The sequence below is a fragment of the Lissotriton vulgaris genome, chromosome 10 (assembly GCF_964263255.1).
Source record: "Lissotriton vulgaris chromosome 10, aLisVul1.2, whole genome shotgun sequence".
In the NCBI taxonomy this organism is placed as follows: domain Eukaryota; kingdom Metazoa; phylum Chordata; class Amphibia; order Caudata; family Salamandridae; genus Lissotriton; species Lissotriton vulgaris.
Window position 1 is genome coordinate 827,016,675 of NC_141698.1, and position 23,642 is coordinate 827,040,316.

Here is a 23,642-nt window from a genome sequence, read left to right on the forward strand (position 1 = left end):
CACCTACTGACCTAATACCCGCCAAACTTATCTCCCCTTTAATTGAGATATTAGGACCTCCTATTCAGAAACTGCTAAATCTCTCCTTTGCTGAGGGTCAACTTCCACTAGCCTGGAAGGAAGCGGTAGTGAACCCCATACGTAAAAATTCCACCTTGCCCTGGTCAGAACTCTCCAACCTCCGCCCGATTTCTCTCCTTCCTTTCATCAGCAAACTGGCAGAGAAACACGTCAATACCACCCTCTCCAGCTTTATCGAGGCGACAGGGGGCCTGGACCAATCTCAATCTGGGTTCAGGCCCAACCACAGCACTGAATCAGCCCTTCTTTCTGTGACAGATCAGATCAAAATGTCACAAGATCGAGGCGGCTCCATGATTCTAGTGCTGTTGGACCTGTCCGCAGCCTTCGATACCGTGTCCCATAACATTCTTCTCAGCCGTTTGCAGGGAGTTGGAATTGGAGGCCTAGCACTATCATGGTTGGAGAGTTTCCTCTCCGGGAGATCGCAATCCATCAGCCTGGGCCCCTTCCGTTCCATCTCAAGGGGGCTCATGAAGGGGGTGCCACAAGGATCATGCCTTAGCCCTACATTGTTCAATGTATATGTGGCCCCCCTTGCTGAGATTGTACGGAAATATGGGTTCATACCGGTTTCCTACGCCGACGACACCCAGCTCCTCTACCCCTTCAGCTCCCTTGGCCCTAAAGTCAAGGAGAACTTTGCTGAGGGTATGAGAGCGGTGTCACATTGGATGGCGGTGAACTGCCTCCAATGCAATGTGACAAAAACAGAGGTCATGCTCTTTGGCAAGGCAAACATCCTTTGGTCCCCTGACTGGTGGCCAATAGATCTCGGCCCAGTACCTACATCTAAACCTCATGTAAAGAACCTTGGGGTGAAGTTGGACCAAAAGCTGACCCTGAAGGAACACACCAACTACATCGCAGGGTTGTGTTTCCACACCATTGGCCTACTCAGACGTGTCTTCCCATATCTTCCTGCCACCTATAGAAAGACACTTGTACAGGCCTTGGTAACCAGTCGCCTGGACTACTGTAACGGCCTGCTGACATTAGCAAATGCTGATGCAGTAGGTCGTTTGCAGGTGGTCCAGAACACGGCAGCAAGATTGGTCATGGGTGCACCAGCCAGGACTCCCTCCAAGCCCTTGCTGAAAGAACTGCATTGGCTCCCTATACGGCAGCGCATCAACTTTAAAATCTGCTGCACAGTTCACAAATGCCTTTATGGAGCAAGTCCTAAATATCTATCTCAATCCCTGGAGCTGTATCAGCCCAGTAGGTCTCTCCGCTCAAGCAACCAAGCCCTTCTAAAACCCCCGGCCACAAAGAAGTCCAGACAAGGAGACCGGGCCTTCTCCTCAGTTGGACCTGCCCTGTGGAACAAACTTCCCACTGATGTAAGAACAACCATCAATCACCTATCTTTCAGAAAGACACTAAAAACCCTCCTCTTTCAAGAAGCGTTTCTCTCCACTTAACTTCTTAGGATGTACTACCTGATAACCCTATAGCTGGCAAAGCGCGGAGATACCCTTACGGGATTGATTCCGGCGCTATAAAAGAAATTAAAATAAATTGGAGTCTCCTAAGAAACGTGTTCTCTTGCTTCTGCATAATTTCATTATCTCACACCCCCCAAATGCCTGCTCCATATGTGGCTGCTGAGATAGTTTTAGCATTATATAAAGGGTTCACTGATACATTGATGTAAAAATATTGAGTATAAAATATAGACAACAAAAATATCGACTCCTATACTTAAACAGATAAGTACAAAAAGATCAACTAAAGAATATTGATGTAAAATATATAGATGTATAAAATATTGACTTTTATATAAAATAAAATACAATATTATATATTAGATATATTAAATATAACATATATGTTAACAAAAGCAAATACATGTAATATACATTTTGATAAAATATAACAAATAAACGTAATTAAAAAATCAACACACAAACATAATAATTTATACATATTTACTTTAAAACAATTTATAAACTATTATTTTTCATTTATATTAAAAGTTAAAAATAGTATAAAAAATAGAAATATATATTAATGATGTAAAATATAAAAACCAAAAATATATAATGAATTAAAACATTAAACTATTAAAAAAAATTTAAACTTACATTTCACAATACAATCAGTGCAACAGTAGGGAAAGTGTTGGATAGCAAAGGGGTAAAAATAACTATTCCCACTCCAGTGAGTGCAAAACTAGGGTAAGTGTTGGATAGCAGAGGAATTAAATTTACTATTCCAACTCCAGTGAGTGCAACAGTAGGGAAATTATTCGATAGGGGAGGTGTGGGACATGGCCCTATTTCGCTAAAGTTCCCTAAACTTTTTGCTTTTCCCCTAGACCTTTTTTCTGACATATGTTGCCAACGTAGATGTTTTGGACACTTTGTCACTGCTAACCAATGTCAAAGTGTAAGTGTTCCCTGTATAAAGTAATGGTAATTGATTGTCCATGATTCGTATGTTTGCCTTACTAAGTGAATTCCCTAGTAAAGTGCACTATGTGTAATAGGGCTGGTAATGCAAATGCTACTAGTGGGCCTGCAGCCCTGTTTGTGCAACCCACACAAGTAGCCTTAAAAAGGGAACTCACGCTTGCCATTGCAGGGCCTGTGCGCAGTTTGTGAAAGGCCTTTTGCCCAGAGGACAGAATGGGAAGGCTGTGTAATATGTTCTCCAGCTGATTTTCCCAAAGGCTTAAGATGGAAAGGTGAAGTTTAGTATGCATGAACCCACCGTGCAATAACACATCTTTTTATGAAGATAGTTTTTACATTATGTGTTTGTAAGCCACTCTTTCAGAAGTGGCTGGGTTTTTGTGCTTTAAACATGTCTGTGTGTCTCTGCCTGGTTGTGGATTGACTGGCTGGATTTGAAAATGAAAGGATCTGGGGAATGTCTTGACCCAGGGGAGGAGAAGAGACATCACAGGCTGACCTGCATCTGGAGTGTAAGGAGAGGAGAAGCCCCTAGAGGTGAAGAGGCCTGGGCTGGTGCTATAAAACAATTATCCCATCTCCTGATAAATGATTGAGAATCCAGACCCCACTAATAAAAGGAAGAAGGTGTCACTGGTAGGGAGGCACCTAGAACTGGTATGAGCAGGGGTCAGTGCCCCCTGTAACACAAAAACTTTGAAGCCATTGAGGGGTATAACTATTTGAGCTGAAGCCCCGGAACTTTGGAGAATGGCTTGATCAAGTGTGAACAAGACTGGAGGTACTTCGTAGTCAAGAGGACCTTTGCCATGGAAGAAACTACTGATAGGACTGCTCTTGCTGTGTGATCCTAGGCTGGCCTGCAGTTTGCTGTTTCATCCTAGGAAAGGCTAAAGGGATTTTGCTGTGTGCTGTGCTCCCTGTTCGGAAACACAGGAACACAAACGCTTCCAGAAAAGACTCTCAGAGACGCTGTGTGCATGTGCTCTGTCTAACCTGAGACTTTCGCAAGTTGTACCCTGTGATCGTGTCCACCAGAAGATCAAGTGTGTCTCAGCGACACTGCGTGCATGTATCGTGTGCAGCCTGAGACCCTCGTGAGGAGTTGTCTGGTTATCGTACACCTGGAGTTCAGTGAGTCTCATTGACTCTGAGTGTGGGTGTAGTGTGCAGCCTGGGATCTACGCATTTGCCAGAAATTCAGAGAGATTGCGTTGGAGGCCCAAGACGCAGGACGAGGAGAGGAGAGTGGGTTCGCGCCCCCAGGTAACGTGTGTCGACTCCTGGGCGGGGCGCAGGTTTGGAGGGAGAATCTTTCGGCCTCTTTCTCTGTCTGCAGTGTGAGCCTCTGCTTCAGCTCAGTTCGAGGCTCGTGTGCCAAGGGAGTGGCAGCACCGGGGCCATAGTGCGAAGCTGAATTAAGTATGTTATATCCTACCTGTGTGGGGCGGGGGCAACTGTGGCCGGAGACTAACCGCAAGCCAGCACTAGTGGCGGAGAGACCGCTGGAGGCACCATGAACAGTGCCAGAGTAAACTATGCATTGCATTATTCCTGCATAATGGAGTATCTAATGATTGTATGACACATTGTCTTATTCCTGCACAACGAACTGCCTGTTTGTCATATTGCCCATTGCATTAGTTTTGCATAACAAACTGCCTGATAGGTGTGTCACACATTGCACTAGGTTTGCATAACGAAATGCCTGATAGATGTGTTACGCATTATCTTAGTCCTGTATCACGAACTGCCGGAGTGTCGTTTTACACATTGCATTATTGTTGCATACCGAACTACCTAATATATGTGTTCCGCATTGCATTAGTTTTGCATAACGAACTGCCTGATATCTGTATTACACGTTGCATTGCTTTTTCCTAACGGAGTATCTGAAGGGGACTGTACGCATTGCATTACAGGGGCATAACAGTTTACAACTGTGTTGCATTATGCACTGCATTACAGTAACAGTACAAATCGTCAGATAGCTGTATTATGATCTGCATTATTCTTATGTTGTGAAATACCTGATTGTTCCATATTTAGCTGCATATTAGGACTTTAGGAGTACATAGGATTGATTAGTTTATCCCAATAGTAATAGGCGAGGTGGAGCTTTACCCCAAGGCATATTTTGATCCAGTATTGTGTGGTCGCATCGCATATCTTTTTAAAAACATATACTTGATTTCTATGAAACTTGTGTGGAGTCTATTTGTGGCGTCATCATTAGGTTGCTGTGAGCGTAATGGCAAATACTTTACACATTGGCCTTGAAGTTAAGCCTTGCTGCTCGTGTGAAGCTACCAAGGGGATGGAGCGGGGGCTATCACTAGAGGCGACCTGCTTTCCCCTACTTTGGGGGCTCGTGGGCCCCTGTTTGGCCTACGGTACCTACCTCAGCCAACCAGGGATCCGGGGATTCTAACAGGAGGGGCAAAAATTACTGTTCCCACTCCGGTCAGAGCAACAGTAGGGAAAGTGTTGATAGCGGAGGGGTAAAAATTACTATTCTAACTCCGGTGAGTACAACAAAAGGGAAAGTGCTGGATAGTGGAGAGGTAAAATTACCATTACCACTCCATTGAGTGCAACAGTAGGATAAGTGTTGGATAGCAGACGGGCACAAATTACTATTCACACTCCAGTAAGCGCAACAGTAGGGAAAGTTTTGGATAGTAGAGGGGTAAAATTTACTATTCACACTCCAATGAGAGCAACAGTAGGGAAAGTGTTGGATAGCAGATGGGCAAAAATGACTATTCCCACTCCAAAGAGTGCAACAGTAGGGAAGGTGTTGGATAGAGGAGGGGCAAACATTTCTATTCCCACTCCACTGAATGCAACAGGAGGATTAGTGGTGGATAGCGGAGGGGTAAAAAAATTATTCCCACTCCAGTGAGTGCAACATTAGGAAAAGTGTTGGATAGCGGAGAGACAAAAATTACTATTCACAGTTAAACAGTTAAAACGAAAAATATTAAAAATGTAAGAAAATCGTAAAATAAATCAACAATATTTAAAAAATGAAAACTATCCCACTCCAGTGAGGCCAAGAGTAGAGAAAGCGTTGGATAGCAGAAAGGTTAAAAATTACTATTCCAACTCCAGTGAGTGCAACAGTAGGGAAAGTTCTGATAGCGGAGGGGTACAAATTACTATTCTAACTCCGGTAAGTACAACAGTAGGGAAAGTGCTGTATAGTGGAGAGGTAAAATTACTATTACCACTCCAGTGAGTGCAACATTAAAAATAATGTTGGATAACGGAGAGACAAAAATTACTATTCACACTTAAACAGTTAAAGCAAAAAATATAAAAAATTTAAGAAAATCATGAAATAAATAAACAATATTTAAAAAATGAAAACTATTCACACTCCAGTGAGCACAACAGTAGGTAAAGTGTTGGATAGTGGAGGGGTAAAATGTACTATTCCCACTCCAGTGAGAGCAACAGTAGGGATAGTGTTGGATAGCGGATGGGCAAAAATTACCATTCCCACTCCAAAGAGTGCAACAGTAGAAAAGGTGTTGGATAGCGGAGGGGAAATAAATACTATTCCCACTCCACCGAATGCAACAGTAGGATAAGTGATGGATAGCGGAGGAGTAAAAAAAATGATTCCCACTCCAGTGAGTGCAACAGTAGGGAAAGTGTTGGATAGTGGAGAGGTAAACATTACTATTCCCACTCCAGTGAGTGCAACAGTAGAGAAAGTGTTGGATAGCGGAAGGAATAAAAATTACTATTCCAACTCCAGTAAGTGCAACAGTAGGGAAAGTGCTGATAGCGGAGGGGTAAAAATTACTATTCTAACTCCGGTGAGTACAACAGTAGGGGAAAGTGCTGGATAGTGGAGAGGTAAAATTACTATTACCACTCCAGTATGTGTAACATTAGGAAAAGTGTTGGATAGCGGAGAGACAAAAATTACTATTCACACTTAAACAGTTCAAACTAAAAATATAAAAAATGTAAGAAAATCATAAAATAAATAAACAATATTTAAAAAATGAAAAATCAAACATAATAAATATATAAAAAGAAAACATATAATATTAATTGCATTTAACAAAAACCTACAAATATTACATGAACTAAAATAATAAATTAGTTTTAAAAAATAATTCTTTTAAACTAGAAAATATTTACAAACAAAAAATTAATTAATACATAAATGTACTTATTTTATTTCCTACCCTATAACACCACACCAATAACAAAACACTTCAACATTTTTAATTAAATGTACTTCTATAATTAAAATAATTAATAATAAATTAAAACAATATTATTAATAAACAAAACTAATAAACACTCATTGACTACACTATAATATCCACATCATACACATATAGTAAACTATAAAATATTACAACTTTAAAAAAAAATATATTTTTATTTGCATTTATAATCAACATAAACACAGTTATCCACACTCACAAGCGTCCTCCTCTCGCCTGCCACCATCCGTAGTGACCACGTCATGAACAGCATATCAACAAGATCCAGCCCTCTCCCACAAAACATAATTCTGCCACGCTCCGTCATTCCCCAAGAGTGCTCCAGATGTCTCGGTCCCACATTCCTCTTTCCAACAATACAAAACAAAGCCTCAAACAACAGGACTCTCAGTACGTCAACCTGGTCCCAGACCCTCATCGAAACCAAGACACTTTCTCCATTTTCCCCATTCTCTGCGGAATTTCCGGGGACAACCCCTGGCCTTGTAGGTGACCCTTTCAGCCACTCCTCCAGTCTCCCACTAGGGGAGGCGATGGTGCCCTCCACGCTCGTGCTAGGCCCCTCTTCGCCACCACCAGGGCAAGCATTGCAAAAATCAGATGTGGGCAGCTCAAATCCACATAGTTATCCCCAATAAAACAAATTGTGCGTTCACCGGGAGCGTTGCCTCTAACACTCTACTCAGTTCTCCCAGTATCTATGTGCAAGAAGTGTGAATAATGGGGCAGTCCCAGATGATATGATAGAAGGTCCCTTGTAAGTGGCCACATCTGAGACAACAGGAGTCATTGGCTCTGCCCTTGCGATGCAGTCTGGTCCTGTCGTAGTAGATCCTGCGTAGTATTCTATATTGGATAAAGCGCAGCTGGAATTTAATCGCAACTTCTCTATGGTGCATCAGGGCCGCCTCCCAATCTAGTGTGTCCATCTCGCCGAGGTCCTGTTCCCACACTGCTTGCAGTTTCCCTAATCTATCCGGCGTGTTATTCTCTAGGGTCTTATATGTCATGGATACCAATTTATTAGGGACCCGTTCTTGTAACAAACGACCTTCTAGCGGGGCATATACTGGCAATGAGGAGGTGAGCACTGCCTCAGCGTTCCAGGCATGGCGCAGCTAAGCATATTTGAGGAACTGTGCCGGTCGTAGTCCATACTCTGCCACCAGAGTCCCATATGTTTTAAGCTCCCCCCTCGCCATCAGGTCCCCCAGCGTTGAGATCCTGATATCATCCGACCCTTTAAAACCTGTGAGTTTGTGGAGCTCCTTCAACCATGTGCAGGTCCATATTGGTGTCTGTTTGGTCGGCTTGTGCAACCACCCCATCATCCTCGTCACCCTATCCCAGACCTCTATAGTTATCTGCTTGGCCTGCAGTAGTTGCCTCTTTCCGACCCCCCCCCCCCATATAAATAGTGTAGGCTGGTATGGAATGCCATGGTGGCCCTTTCCAGTCTATACGTCGGGTGATCCGCAAGCACATGGAGCCACTCATTTATCGGCACTAAGTGCTCAGCCTAATAATATGCCTAAACATCCGGTAGGGCTATCCCTTCATTGTATTGATTTCTCTGAAGCGTATCCAGAGCTATGCTTGGTTGTTTCCCCAACCACAGCAAAGCGCGAAGTTCTGCATTGATTGCCTTAAACATCTGTCTGGGAAGGGGGAAATATTCATTCTGTAGGGCGTACAGGAAGCAGGGCAGTGTGATCATCTTAAACATTGCGGCTCGGCCTAATATCGTAAGGGGGAGGGTCTTCCACCTAAGGGCATCATTTATAACATTTCTAAGCACTCTGATGTTTTTTTGAGGTGTGTTTGTCTGTAGTCAGGTAGATTCCCAGGTATGTGAACCCCGTCTGAGTGAATTGGAGGGCACCCGGTAGGGGGCCATTCCTCCTCCCGACGTGGGCTTTATAGGACCGATTATGCCAATTGATCATGTACCCTGAGAAGGAGCCATACCTGTCCAGGAGTTTGAAGAGTGCGGGGACTGTAGTGGCTGGTTGGGCCACATACAGCAGGATATCATCCGCATAGAGCAAAATGTTCTCCTCTTGTAAGCCTGCCTGTGATATATGAAATCCCCGTATCTCATCTGTCTGCCTAACCTCACAAGCCACAATTTCAATAGTGAGGGCAAAGAGCTGTGGGGACAGGGGGCATCCCTGCCGGGTCCCACTCGTGATGGGAAAGTCTTCCGATAGTATCCCATTCACCTTAACCCGGGTTCTGGGGTCTGCATATAGAAGTCCCACCCATTTTCTAAAATTGGGTCCGGATCCGTATTTAACCAGGGCTGCCTCCAAAAGGAGCCCGTGGACTTCTTCAAACACTTTTTCAGTGCCGAGGGAAAGAAAAATGTGCGGATCCTCCCATCCCTGCACCTCCATAAGCCAGTTATGTGTCTGTCTTAGATTTTGCCTAGTCCCCCTGTCTGGTAGGAATCCCATCTGGTCCTGGTGCACCAGGCCTGAAATCACCTGGCGCAGGCGGAGGGCCAAGACCGTGGCCTGAAGCTTAGCCTCCACATTCAGGAGGGAGAGTGGTCTATAAGACGCGCAGTCCTCAGGGGTCCTGCCCTGTATATATATGGCCGTCCGTAGGTCAGATGGGAGAATACCTTCTTGGGCGGCTCCCTTAAAGAGCGTCAGGAGGTGGGACGTCAACAGATCGGCACCTTTTTTAAAGAATTCTACCGGGAATCCATTTAGACCCGGGGACTTCCCTGGCCGGAGCCTGGTTATCGCTTCTTTAATTTCCGTGGACGATATGTCAGCCTCGAGGGTCTCCTTGTCATCGTCCGTTAAGGTCGGGGTGTGAACATTAGACAAGTAGGTGGCAATTTTGACAGAGCCACCCAGTTCCCTGGGCCTATATTTTCTGCAAAGTATACTTTCGTGTCTGCTCTTCCTAAGCCCTACAGTATTTCATTATTCTGTAGGTCCCATGTCGTTAGTCTCCAACCTCCACTACGGGCTCGAGGCCTCCCACTCAGCCGGACCAGTAGGGGCGAATGATCCGAAATACCCCTTGCCAAATAATCAGCTTTGTCTGTAACCCCAAGTGCATGTTGTGGGAGGAAGACATAATCCAGTCTGGAGTGTACCCTATGAGCCCTGGAGAAATATGAGTAGGTTCTTGTGTCTGGGTGCAGCCATCTCCACACGTCTGTCATGCCTAGCATAACCATAAACCTTCCCAGAGGCGTAGGGGGTAGACATAACACCATTAAAATTACCAGCTATGATGTGTAACATGTCCGGTGTGTCCAGCAGGATATTGGCCATTCCTGAGAGGGTCGTGGCTTGTAACTTTGGGGGAGAGTAGATCAAGGCTAATGTGACCCTCTGTCGCCCCTATGTCCCTGTCACCCCTACTTAAGTCTCTTGAGGGTCTGTCCAGGTCCGGGTTACCTTGAAGGGGGGGATTTTTTAATCAAGATAGCCACCCCCCATGAGCCTGCCGTGTATCCCGCATGAGCCAGTACTTTGTAAGCTCCCCTTGTCATAAAACCAAATTTCGTACCTTTAAGGTGAGTCACCTGGAGGAGAACTACGTCAGGGTGTAATCCTTTAATATGCGCCGTCACCAGTCCTCTTTTAATTTTGTCCCCTAGACCATTCATGTTCCACCTGAGTACCTTACAGGGGTCCGTCACCAATCCATCCTCAGGGGTCCTATAAGCAGTCATAGAGGCCATGGAGTGGCATAGACCAAGTTCATCCCTAACGTGGGGTGGGTGGTATGAGTGCCTAGCAGTGTGGGTCTGCGATCAGTGTGCCAAACAAACATGGAACAAAACCTAAACCAAAACCTTCCCAACCAGAAAACTAGTGCCACCCTCTCCCCCTCCTGGCCACATAGTCCTACCACGGTCGATCCTGCAGGCCCCTGTTCAGGAGTTAGAGTCCAGGGGGTCATCCTGGGATGCGCCGGCCCCAGGCTGAGTTGCTTGTTCCATTGCTAGTATTTCCACCGCCAGGGGGTGCATCGAGGGGTCCAGCACCTCCTCTCCTTCGGAGGAAGAGTGGGCTTTTTCTGTGTCAATGTCCTTTTCTACTCCATTGTCTGCCCGAGGCCGTCCAGAGGAGCAAAGTGCACGCACACTCGCTGATACCCTGGTGTCGAGTGAACCACTGGTGCGCCGTCTTCTTCTACCTGGACCCTCCGGTCCATACGGGGTGGCTTCCAGGGTGCGACCCTTTCGTAGCTGTCGGAGTCGGAGTGAGCGTTGCAAGTCCATGGGCCGGCCGCCAGTTCCACCCGCAGGTGCCGCTCTGCCTGCCTGTGTTTCAAGACACCCCAGGGGGGGCGCTCCTCAAGCCAATGCCAAGCCTCCTCTGGCATCTGGAAGAAGTGAGATTTACCCAGGAATAAGACCTTCAGTTTTGCAGGGAAGAGCAACATGTATTGTATTTTGCGTTCTCTTAGTTTAGCTTTCACAAAGTCAAACGCGCGTCTTTGCTTCTGCACTTCCCTACAGTAGTCCAGGAAGATCATGATGCGGGTATTTTCATGTCTTATTTCCCCTAGCTTCCCGGCCTCCCAGAGGATCATATCCTGATCCAAGAAGTTCAGAAAACATGCTATCACAGGCCTGGACTGCACTCCTACAGGCGGTCGCACCAGTAGCGCCCGATGAGCTCTTTCTATGACGAAACAAGAGGAGACTTTGTCCGCCGGAAAGGTGTTCCGTAGCCAGGTGTGTAAATACTTCGGCATGTTTGTCCCTTCAATTCCTTCCCTAAAGCACACAAAGCGGAGGTTTTTACGTCAGGCCCTGTTTTCCGCATCGTCCACCCTCCACAACAGATCCCTATGAGAGGAATGGAGTTCCTGCATACATGAGAGGTAATGTACCAAGTCTTCAACCTCACCCAGTCGCGTCTCCGCCTTGGTGACCCTCCCCGCTAGGTTCCTGAGGTCTTGCCGTAGGAGCGCCACCTCCATCCTCACCACACCAATCTGGCTTTTTAGGGCGGTCCGGGATGCCTGGATCACCTGGAGGAGGATGTTCATGTCCGATCGGGTGCCCTGGCGCTCCTCCTGCGGGGAGGGGGTGATGAACTTCGCGTACTGATCCATTTTGCCTTGTCTAGGTGGTCTTAGTTCCCTATCATTGTCCATGCTGGGGTCTCTCAGGTTAGGTTATGGTCAGCCTCCACTTCCCTGCATCCCGTGATCAGAATTATCCTCAGCTGGTGACGTAGGCAGTGCCCGCCTAATGTGTCAGTGAATGGGGTGTGGTGTCACAGGGGGAAGGGCGCAACCCAGACCAAGCAGGATCCCAAATACTTGGAAGGGGGGGAGAAATGGCCAGCACAGCATGCTAGTCAGCCATCAAGCCCCACCTCAAGAGTCCGGAGACACAATTCTCGAGCAGCCGCCGCCCTCTCCTCTCGCAACCAGGGTGACTCCCACTCAACGTCCGCAACCACTCTCAGGCGCTACCCCCACGAAATGTCCAACGCAATGCCGGGCTTATTTCCACCTGTCATACAGGCACTGCAGGTGCAAGTAGGCTGGTCTGATTACTGGAGATCTGGCCTCGCTCCTAGGCCTGAACCAGCATGTTGAGGCGTTGATGCAAGTCCCAATGCGCGGTCGTAAAGAGGGGGGGGACAGCAAAGGGGGGCCCGGACACAGGTCTCCGCCATCCCGAATTCCACAATTCTCCTCAGCGTCCTGACCCTGTCACTCCCTCAGTAGCAACCCCCAGTGGAGGCCATTGCGAGCTACATCAAAAAAAGGGTGGGTGGAAGGTACTCACTCCGCCAATACCATGCCCCTACCATGCCTCGATTTAAGCCCCCGATGTCTGCTCCTCGGAGAACCTCACCAGCACTGCGTCCTCTTGCTACTTCCTCGCAAACAGGGTTGTGGGTTCATATATGCCGGGGGCAGGGGGGTCTGAATGCTGCTGCCACTCACCGTCCCGCTGCTCTAAATCAAGTCGCGGGTCCAGGGCGGGGGGGCCAACTTCCTACGCCTCTGGTCGGGCCTCTCTCTCTATGCGGCCCGCACTCCTGGCAGTCCTCTCCCACGCAGTCAGCCACTCTTTCACGGCCCCAGACTGCTCCGCTCTGCTTCGCTGGGCGCTCACCTACTTTCACCGTAGGGAGACTCCTGCGCTGCTCAGCGGCCCTCGGGCGTCTCTGCCTCCAGGCCCGCCTCCGCTGCTCAGTTCTCTGCCGCCGTCGCTGCCCTCAGTCTCTATGGGGGAGGGGGCTCTTTCCTCGGGACCGCCGCGTCTGTCCTGTCCCGGTCTACTCTCCAGGGGTAACCGTCCCTCCTAGATGCTTCAATGGTCACGCCGACAGGCACAGCATGTCAGGGCCTCCCTCGATCTCCCTCGATCTCCGGATGGCGGGCCAAACAGTAGGGCTTCCGTCCTTCAGACTCAAGGCGGCGCAATCTTAGGATCTCCCAGCTTGTCCGGGTAAGTCTGGTCGCCTGCCGCCAGGGCACCACCAGAGACGCCTGCCCCCCGGTTGCAACAGCAAATAACCCAAGGGCATGACTTCTGGTAGTTTAAAGTTCTCCGGGTCCGCAGGGCACCGGAATCAATGGGGATAAAGCTTTCGGCCGGAGCTCGGCGAAAGCATGTCCTACTCAGCCATGCTGCTGGCCACACCCCCATTAAAACTTATTAAAAACTATTACAATTAACAACTAATAATAAAGTAATTAAAAGTTATTTAATACCCACCATTTATCCCTTTAAAGTTAAAAACAACACACACAAAATGAAACAATTAACCCAAAATAAATAGCAAATAATTAACATTAATTAACAACTATATATTAATTAATTAAACACAACAATTCCTACCCTTTACTCCTATAAACACCACAACCCACACCTAAAATTAACTATACAATTACCATAATTAATTACCAATTAATTAATTAAAATTAACATCCAATTATTAATTCATCAATCAAAAGTAAATTACTTCCCACCCTATACACCTATAAATACCAGAGCACACAACTTAAATTAATTACACAATTACCATAATTAAAAAACAATTCAAATTAATTAACAACCAATTATTAATTACCTAATAATAAATTACTTTAGACTTTTAACACTATAACATCTCAATTAAACAAGTATTAATAAATGAAAAGTAATCAATACATTTATTATAATTAAATTACTTCCCACCCTATTACCCTATAAACCCACAACGTGCTACGGAACTAAAACCGCAAAAAAGTACATTAAAATAAATGAATAACTACTAAATATTTAAAACATATTAAAAATACAAACAATTTTTATACAAAACACTAACACCACAAACACATATAAAATATATACTAAAATACATAATATTTTAAAAAACTATATTTTTAACAACTATATTTTTGCCAACGATATTAGACACTTTGATATTTTTAAAATCACGATTACTCACCTTAAGTCGATTTTTTTTTTTTTAATTATTGTTTTTTTACATAAGTTGGTACTGATTACATGGATCTGAAATTATGGGTGCGTACACAGTACATAGATGTGCCAGTACTTAAATAACGCCCTTATCAATTTTGCATAGCAGTTGTCCCACACATGTACCAACAGCCAACATCATGACCACAGTAATAACAAACGTCCCAGAACAGCTCTGATCCTGTCCATTATTCGCTCAGCTCCGGTTCTGACTCCTCAGATGGCGGGGTACATATCTTCCCTCTAAATGCCTTCCACTTCCCCCACACCCGTGTCCATTTAATGGAGCATCCTCTACGGATATAGACCACTTTCTCTGCCACTATTGCGCTATCCATATCGCTACACCACTGTCGATGTGTGGGAACGGCCTGCTCTCCCTAGTGTTGAGCTATGTTTCATTTAGTCAGCATCATACCTAATGTCGTCCAACCTTGAGCCGCATGATTAAGATCTGTCGGCTCCCAGATGTTGAGGAGACATCTCTTGGGTTCTGGCAGGACACTAGGTCCCCAAACCTGTGAGATTGTGCCCATGACAGCCTCCCAGTAGTGTGTAATTTTGGGGCATTCCCACAATGTGTGGTAGAAAGTGCCTGGCAACCCACAACCCCGCAGACAGAGTGGTGTGTCAGTTCTTCCGATTTTATACATTGTCATTCTTGTGTAGTAGGTTTGGTGCAGTATTTTGAGTTGCACTAATTTTAGTTTGGAGTGTATTGCCACTTCGCGTGGGACGCCAGCACCTCATGCCAGTCCGTTTCGTCCAGCTCCCCTAGTTCTGCCGTCATTCTTGTTGGTTATTTACAATTTTAAGATATGTCAGGGAGATGACTTTTTCAGTCATGTGGTCCGTCACTAGCGTGTCCTCCAGCGGTGAGGTCTCCGGGAGATCACTGCCTGGTGGAAAAGCATTGTGAGCGCATGTTTGATCTGTAGGTAAGGAAAAATTTCCGTTGATGCCATCTTCTATGTTTCTTGGAGCTGGGAGAATACAATGAACTCGCCTTTACTCCACAGGTCCCGCACCCTTGAAATGCCTATGAGATCCCATCGCCTGAAGCCTTTACTGTTGTGGAGCCTGCCTAGTCGACTTGTGTCCCAGAGTGGTGTGTGTTGTTAAAACCCCTTCCCAGACAAGTACATGGAGTGCAGTGAACCATATGTGTACTGTGTCTGCAGTCGATCCCGATAGTGTACTTCTATGGGATTTATTATATAGTGCCCCCAGAACCCCCTCTGCACCGAGAATATGCCTATCCATGCGAAGCACCGGTTCCTCTTGTGGGGCGTGGAGCCATTGATTTATCACAATGAGCTGTGAGGCCCAGTGGTCCTGTTTTGATATTTGGTAGGGCAATTCCACCATCATACTAGCCCTTCATTAAGTTCTGCATGGCTGTGCGGGCAGATTTTCCATCCCAGAGGAGATGACTTACTTCTGCATCGATCGCTTTGAAGTAGGAGTGAGGAAATGGAAATGGAGTATTTTGCCAAGCGTACAGGAATCTGGGGAGTGCCATCATTTTAAACAGAGCAGGTCGTCCCAATAGTGTCAGTGGTTGGGAGTGCCAATGTTTATCGTCACAGTGGAGTCTTTTTAGGGAATCTAAAAGGTTTTTATCAATAAATTGCGTGGGTTGGGAAGTAATGTATAGTCCTAGATATTTGAACCCTCCTTCTGTGATCTGTATTATGCAGTCTCGAGTATGCGCAGAGGGGGGGCATTAAGCACATAAAGGACAGACTTGCCCAAGTTCATAGTATATCCTGAGACTCTACCATATGACGTGCAGATATCCAGAAGCCCTCTAGGGGATATAGTAAAACGTTGTCTGCAAAAAAGGAGATGCGATCCTCCCATCCCTACGTCCACTTAAGCCCACGTATTATCAGATCCCTCCTTATTCATGCCTCCAAGGGCTCCAATACCAAGGCAAACAGGAGCAGAGACAACGGACAGGCTTGTCTTGTCCCGTGACCTAAAGGATAATCGGCAGAAACGCGCCCATTTACCACCACATGTGCCAGAGGCTTTGTGTATAGGAGTTGGACCCAGGCACAAAATTTGGGTCCAAAACCCAGATGTCTTAGGACTGCAAAAAGAAAGGGCCAATCAACTAGAATGACTAGATCGAAGAAAGGGCCATTTAACTAGATCGTAAGGCCACACGTGCGTCCAAGAAGAGAATGACAGCCTCTTCCTGGATAGTGGGTATGTGGGCCATTACACTATTTAGTCGTCTCAAATTAAGTGCCGTATTCCGACCGGGCCAAAAACCTGATTGGTCCGGGTGTACTAGCGTTGTAAGGTACGGTTGGAGCCTAGTGGCCAGTGCCTTTGCTAGTATTTTAGTTTCTGCATTCAGCAGCAAGATTGGTCGATAAGATGAGCATTCATGCAGTGGCTTAACGGGCTTTGGAATTGCTACTATTGTCGCTGTGCGCTGACCCGTCGGGAGTTCTCCTGCTTCAAGACTGGCCTCATACAGTTCGAGCAAATGTGGCGTAAGTCTGCATGCTGCTTCTTTGCAGAGTTCGATGGGAATGCCGTTGGTACAGAGAGCTTTCTCAGTCTGGGGCCCACCTATGGCTAGTGATAGTTCGTCTGATGTCAAGTCTGCCTCCAGGGCTTGAACTTCATGAGGTGCAAGTGTGGGCGTCTGTATTTCTTTTAGAAATGCGAGAGTCTCCTCTAATGTGGTCACGGCTTTAGGAGTATATATTATCTCGTAATAAAGTGGAAATGTGTGTACTGTCTGTTGCGGGTCTGTAAGGGCAAGCCCGGTATCGGAGTTCAATTGTGCCACCTAGCGACTAGCTTGCTCAATTTTGTCTAACCAGGCTAGAAGCTTGCCAGCCTTATCTCCCACTTCATAAATAGTGTGCTGTGTTTTGATGAATCTGGCCTTTGCCTCCTCCCACACATAGTCCCTGTATTCTTGCTTTGCCAGGTTAAGCTTATGAGTTGTGGTGTCGTTAGGATCTGAGGAGTGTTTGTCTTCGGCTTGGCCCACTGTCTGCTCAAGGGCCTGCACCTGTTGTATTGAATCACGCTTATAAGATCTGATTAATGAAATTGCTTGGCCATGCAGTACTGTCTTATACCCTTCCCACAGATATTCTGTCTCTGCACCATATAAAGTTAGCAGTTCTTTGATTGGTTTGGAGCCTGACGTGGTAGCAAACTTCAACAGGCCTTCATTAAATCATTTTGGATATGCATGACTCCCTGTTGTTTCCAGTCTGAGTTTGAGGATAGATGTATTCCTAGTTAGTTAAAGGTTTTAGTGGTTTTTACCATGCCCCAGTTGATATGGAAAACACTGGGCCAACCCTTTATTTGGCCACAGCTCATAGTGAAGGATTTGCTATATTCATTTTCGTATCTCTCACTTCCACAAAGTTAAAAAGGCAATTAATCAAAATATGCAGGCTTCTTGGGGTTAAGACCATGATGGTCGCATCATCGGCATAAAGAAGTATAGGAATTTGCTGATTCCCACCTCTAGGGGTGTCTGCACCTGCTGCCTGCAGTGCTTCTTCCACTCCGTTTGTACATCGGGAGAAGAGGAAGGGAGTTTGTTTGCCCCCCTCTGCCGAACCAACCCCTCTTCCTATGTCAAACTGTGGTGTGGTGTCAGGCTTCTCTTGTCCCGTAGTGGACTATAGCTGTAAGATTGGTGTACAAGTGAACCAAGAGAGAGTATCTTTTTTGGGGTCCCCAATTTTTCCAGGCAGAGGGAGTTAAATTAAAATTGTAGTCTTACTAAGAAACACTTCAGTGTTGGAGGAGTGGTTACTAACTTTTAAAATAGTCGGGCAATATCATGAAATGATTGCATACTTAGATGTGCGAATCAGCATATAAAAGTAACATGTGATCGCACTGTGGAATTTTATTCACAGCCGAGACAAATGAAGGGTGTAATATTGCTATGCAATGCCTCCAGAGTTGACGGAGAGCGTGCCGATGTTTCTTGGCAACCGAGAAAGACATCAAACGTCTGTAGGCCGTACGCGGTGACATAAATGATAATGTAAGATTGCAGGGACTTATGGTTGTCTGGGAATGAAAGTCAGGAAGAAAGAAAGAAAAAAATCCAAAAGAAGCGTAAGTATGTAAACAATGAATAATCTCCCCTTACGTGATAACAAAATCCCGTTACACAATATCTCTGCCCAAGACGAAACAGAGAATGCAGTCTTCTTCAGAACGAGCCCCAGGTCGGCATACGCTGAGCTTGAACTCGACGAGGAGGCAATATGAAGAATGTGTGGGTGAGATCACTGCCTGTTCGCTAAATCATTGCCATAAACGTGTAGTAAAGACGCTACACTTAGGTGTTATGTTTACTTAATTAGGTTGCCTAGCAATGTATATCACACGCACACTATCTCCTGCCAATGACCATTGTGACGTCAGTGTGTTTCACCGGGTCACGGGCAGGAGAACAGTTGGTTGACAGTTGCTGCAAAAGGCTCTGAGGAGGAGACGTGCCTCGGTGTCAGTATTTGTTGTTATCTTAATAAAGCATGTTTACCTACATTATCGACTTGTCATCTTTACAAGTGGCGACGAGGATGGGACTGCTGACATCGTTTAGAACCCACCAGGAGCCATCGGTGACGAGTTCAAGGAACGTGTCCGACCTGCTGAGGTCATCCTCTCATCTCCTTTTCCGCAAGCCAGCGTTGGAACCTGTAGATTTTACCAGTGTTAGCCCTTCGTGGAGTCTTCAGGAAACTATTTTAAGGCGATGACAGAAAAGAAAGTGAAGTCAGCTCTCCTTGTGGTCTGGATCTAAAAGACTAAAGATCAGGTACCTTCTAAAGAGTTTGTACATTCCTGAAGGCAGCGTAAATCGGACAACGTCCTGTCCAACAAATGCATCGTTCAGTCGTTAATGTTGCCTGGATGACTGTTTATTTCCTGCGCGCTGCCAGGGTCCAGTGTTGTTTTATGCCCCCTAGTGCTAAATACAGAGTTTCCAGGGTGGAAACTCAGAATAGAAAACTAAACGGCATTGTTTAAAACTTGGGGAAGGCACCGTGCTATACTTGGTGTGAAGGAAAGGAAATTGGTTGTTTTCCACCGACTAAGCGGTGAAGTCTTGGAAAATTTGGGCAACATTCTACATTGCGGAGGTTTCCCTTTCTGAGCGGCGTTGGTGGCTGTTTGAGGAAGTGACTGGTTCACCTTTTGGCCTCATTCCTGTCATAGTTGCATTCCTGTCAGGATTCCAAGGTTCGCATCTGACGAGAAGTTTCCTTTGAGGAACGTGCATTACGTCAGTGGAACGCATACGCCTTCCGACGTCGGACGGCCATTTTGAAAGGAAGAAATTCTTTGAATTTAGCTCGTGTCCTGTCACTGTGACACGCACACCATTCTTCGGCAAAAAAAAGGTTTGGTTCGTATTCTGGAGCTTATTACTACATTGACACGCACATTTAAACATTTAAAGAATTAAGCGTGTCATACACAGCGGTGGCACGGACACCATTATAAAAGATTGTGAAATAAAGTACTGGTTGGGCATGTATTTTGGATGGTATACTGTTTCTGATATTTTGGAAACGGTTTAAAGAATTAAAGGATTTGAGGTGTCTAAATTTCAAACACATAATTCTGAATTTTCACAGGCTGATACATGAACTTTACAGAGAACAAATTGGAAGCAAACAATCCCTGATCCACGTTTCCTATGCGCTCTGTTCAACGTTTCTGCAATACCTCTGAGAAAGTCTGAGTTATGTGTTTGAACCTTAGACCCCTCACATGCAAAGGAGCAGGCTTTTGGCTCTACAATGAGCCACTGTAATAAGGCCCCAGACCATTCACACCATGACGTATAATCAGGACCACTGGAATGATGGGTTTCTGGGTTTGCAATTTTCACCAAAAAAGAAATTTTGTTTCTAGCTCAAATGGATCAAAAGTACAGATCAAATGTTATTAAACAAAAAGCGCTATATATAAACCTGAGAAGCAGAGGTAGATCCTTCATACAGTGTAACTGGTTGCCTTTCAGTTGCTGATTGCTGAATTCTGGTGTTAAGCTGATACTACTGTGGGGCTCCTTTGCATAGATACCTTTAATAGATGTGATGGAGCAGGGTTTGTGCGAAATAATAAACCTGCTCGGATCAACTTCTCATTGTGTGGATTATTAACAAATGTCGTGTGAGAATTAACAGTGAAAAACTAAAAACGGGGAGAACGTGAAATTGCGCAAATGCATGCTGGAAGGAGATTTGTATTTCCAGTGCTTTTCTAGTAGGCCGCAAACGTGAATGATTAATGCAGAAATAACTAGGCAGCGAACGTGAATGATTAATGAAGAAATATCAGCCAAAAGAAAATAATGATACAAGACATGAGTTTTAAAATAGACATTTTTCCTTTGCAATAACTGCCTAAAACTATGTACATAACGAGTAAAGCAAAGCAAACCATTATTAATGGAGTTTTGTTGTGTCATGATATTTACTTATGTATTTGTATTTCCTAGAGAAAAAGCACACCTTACTGTTCTGCAGAAAAGGCCTCAAAAGTCTTTTTAGGTTTAATGTGCTTTATAAATGTAGGCTGCAAAGAAATGTATTTTGTCCTTCGAGAGTTCCTGACGGTGGCCATGGTTGTGCGGAGGAAGTAATGAATGTTATTAATGGGATTTCCTTGCCAACCGGAAAATGTATTCTTGTGGACAATCATACTGAAAGTTTCTATACAAAGCTATAAAGCGCCATGTGCAAACTGTGGAAGAGATTATCTGAGTTTCCTCTGCTGAAGAACGATGACGATGGTTTCCTAAAGACAAAGGAACTGTTGAGAGTCAGGTGCACTGGAAAGTGGAGTGATCTGACACCCCTTGGCCTAGTCCCATAGAAATCGTGGAGTTTTGTGTTTTGTTACATGGGGGGCTGGATCTATAGTGGATCAGGGTAGAATTACTAGTGTTAGAATTTTAAGGAGAGGGCTAGAGACTTTGCAAGAGGAGACAGCTGTGTTGCTGTGTTCCTTACTTAACTGGCTGGCTGTTCTGCTAATCCTGACTCTTTAACTTAGCTCCTCATATCTTTGTGAGGGTGCCCAGCTTACTCTTCCGGCCGGAGAGTGGCTTTCTGACTATTAGCATTTCATGCTATTGTTATTCGTAGGTTTGTATGATATTCTGAATTTGCATTTATCTTATTTGCAAATGGTCTTTTGTCTCTTCACCTGTCCACTCACTCACGGCTTGTTATGAGATGCTATTATGAATTACTGTATTGATGCTTTTCTTGTGTGATGATCTATAGTTCGAGCTGTATTGTACTTGGTGAGCATTTATAATTTCTTTAAATTAGAGAGAAACATGGTGATAAGTAACCAGAATTTTTCATTATTAATGTCATTTTGGTTATAGTGTTTGAGTTATTGCCTGTTTAGGTTCTCATAAGGTTATGATTCCGTCTATCCTGTGCCAATCCATGACAACTTTCAAAGGTCCATCGGAGAGTGAGGACCATAACATACTATGAATATTGGTGACCTGTTTAGGTATCATATTTTAAATTACTTAGCAGAAGCGACTGGCAGGTGTTGAAATATGCTCCTGATGGTAAATGTTGACAAAGCCCCTTTCTGCTACATCAGTTTTTGGTGGCAGAGGATGGTTAAATTGTTTAAAGTGGCAATTGATTACGAAGGAATTGATCATCTTTGTTAATAATATTGTGTATTTTGTTATATGTTGTTGTCCACCGTTGACCTTAATGCAGTTGAGTAACGGGTCCGAAGTGGCCTAAAATCCCGGGATGATATTTAGCCTAAGGGGCGTGTCTTAATGTGGCATACACTAAGTGGTATTGCGCAGTCTGCTGTTGATGTGGTACTAAACAACAGTTGCAGTGTTAGTATTGCACAGGGAACTTTGGAGTTAGTATAGTGAGGATTTATTTGGGTACCTTTAGAAAGCACAGCTGAAGAAGTCCCAAAAATTATCACTTGATTGGGGGTAGAATAATGCTAGTCAATATTCTGGTGGTAGCAAAAGAATTCTTGGAGTTAATGAATCTATTTTTCTTTTAGTGGAGCAGACAATCAGGTTTGTTTAATGTGAGCCTACATCTGTTAGAGAGGGGAATCCCGTACTTCTTGAGAGTACGCCTGCTTGAAATGAAATGAATGAATGAATGAAATGAAATGAATGAAATGAAATGAAATGAAAGTGGGTTATATAAAGCGCGTTACTACCCGAGGGCCTCGTAGCGCTGAGGTTGCTTACTTCTGGGAGAATGCCGATTTATGTGGAAAAAAAGAAAAGTTTTAAGGGTTTTTCGAAATTTTAAAAGATTGGGCTCCATCCGGAGCGAAGAGGGTAAAGAGTTCCAAGTCACGGCCGCATTCAGGGAGAAGGAGCGTCCACCCCACCTGGCCCGTTTAGTTTTGCGTGTTGTTGCCAAAAAGGCTGTGCTTGAACGCAGTGATCTTTGGGGATGGTAAGGAGTATCTAAGGAGCAGATCATTGCGGGAGCATTTTTCCACATGGCCTTATGCATTATGCACATCGCTTTAAATTTTACTCTGGCTTGGATGGGCAGCCAGTCTAAATTTCTCAGGGCAGTAGTGCCTGAATGACTGCGGGGGAGGCCTAGCAGTAGACGTGCTGCTGCGTTCTGGGTGACCTGCAGTTTCTTGAGTGTGCTAATCGGTACACCCAGATATAGAGCATTCCCGTAATCAAGGCGGGACAGGATAATGGCCTGGACCAATATCCTGCGGGCCTGAAAAGGGAGAAGAGGAAGAATTTTCCGCAGCATGCGCATCAGCCCGAAGCCAGTGGTGGACAGTTTGGTGGCTTGCTGATTGAAAGTAAGGGTATTGTCTAGCCACATGCCCAAGCTTTTGATTTGCTTTTTTGGTTCTGGGGGGGAGCCCATACAGGGAGGCCAGAATAAAGTGGGGCTGGGGTGAGCTGTGTTCCCCAGGAACATCAGTTCAGTTTTATCCCCATTAAGTTTTAGATGGGAGGAGGCCATCCAGTCTGTGACTTCAACTAGACAACTACTCAGGTTCGATGGAGTGTGACCTGGCTGATTCAAAGCTAGCACCAGCTGAGTGTCATCAGCGTAAGTCACCATTTCAAAGCCAAAAGGGTGAACAACCTCTGCCAATGGTTGTATATACACGTTAAAAAGTGTGGGGCTCAGGGAGGAGCCCTGAGGCACACCTTGATTAAGAGGCCAAGTTTTGGAATGGATGTCACCTTCCACCACCTGGAAAGTTCGGTTTCCCAGAAAAGATTGTAGCCATGAAATGGCACTTGCCGTCACTCCGAGTTTTTTTAGTCGGTAGAGGAGGATGTTACTGTTCACGGTATCAAAGGCGGCACTTAAGTCTAACAGCATAATTGCTGTGGTGCCGCCTAGATCCATGTGCCTGCGG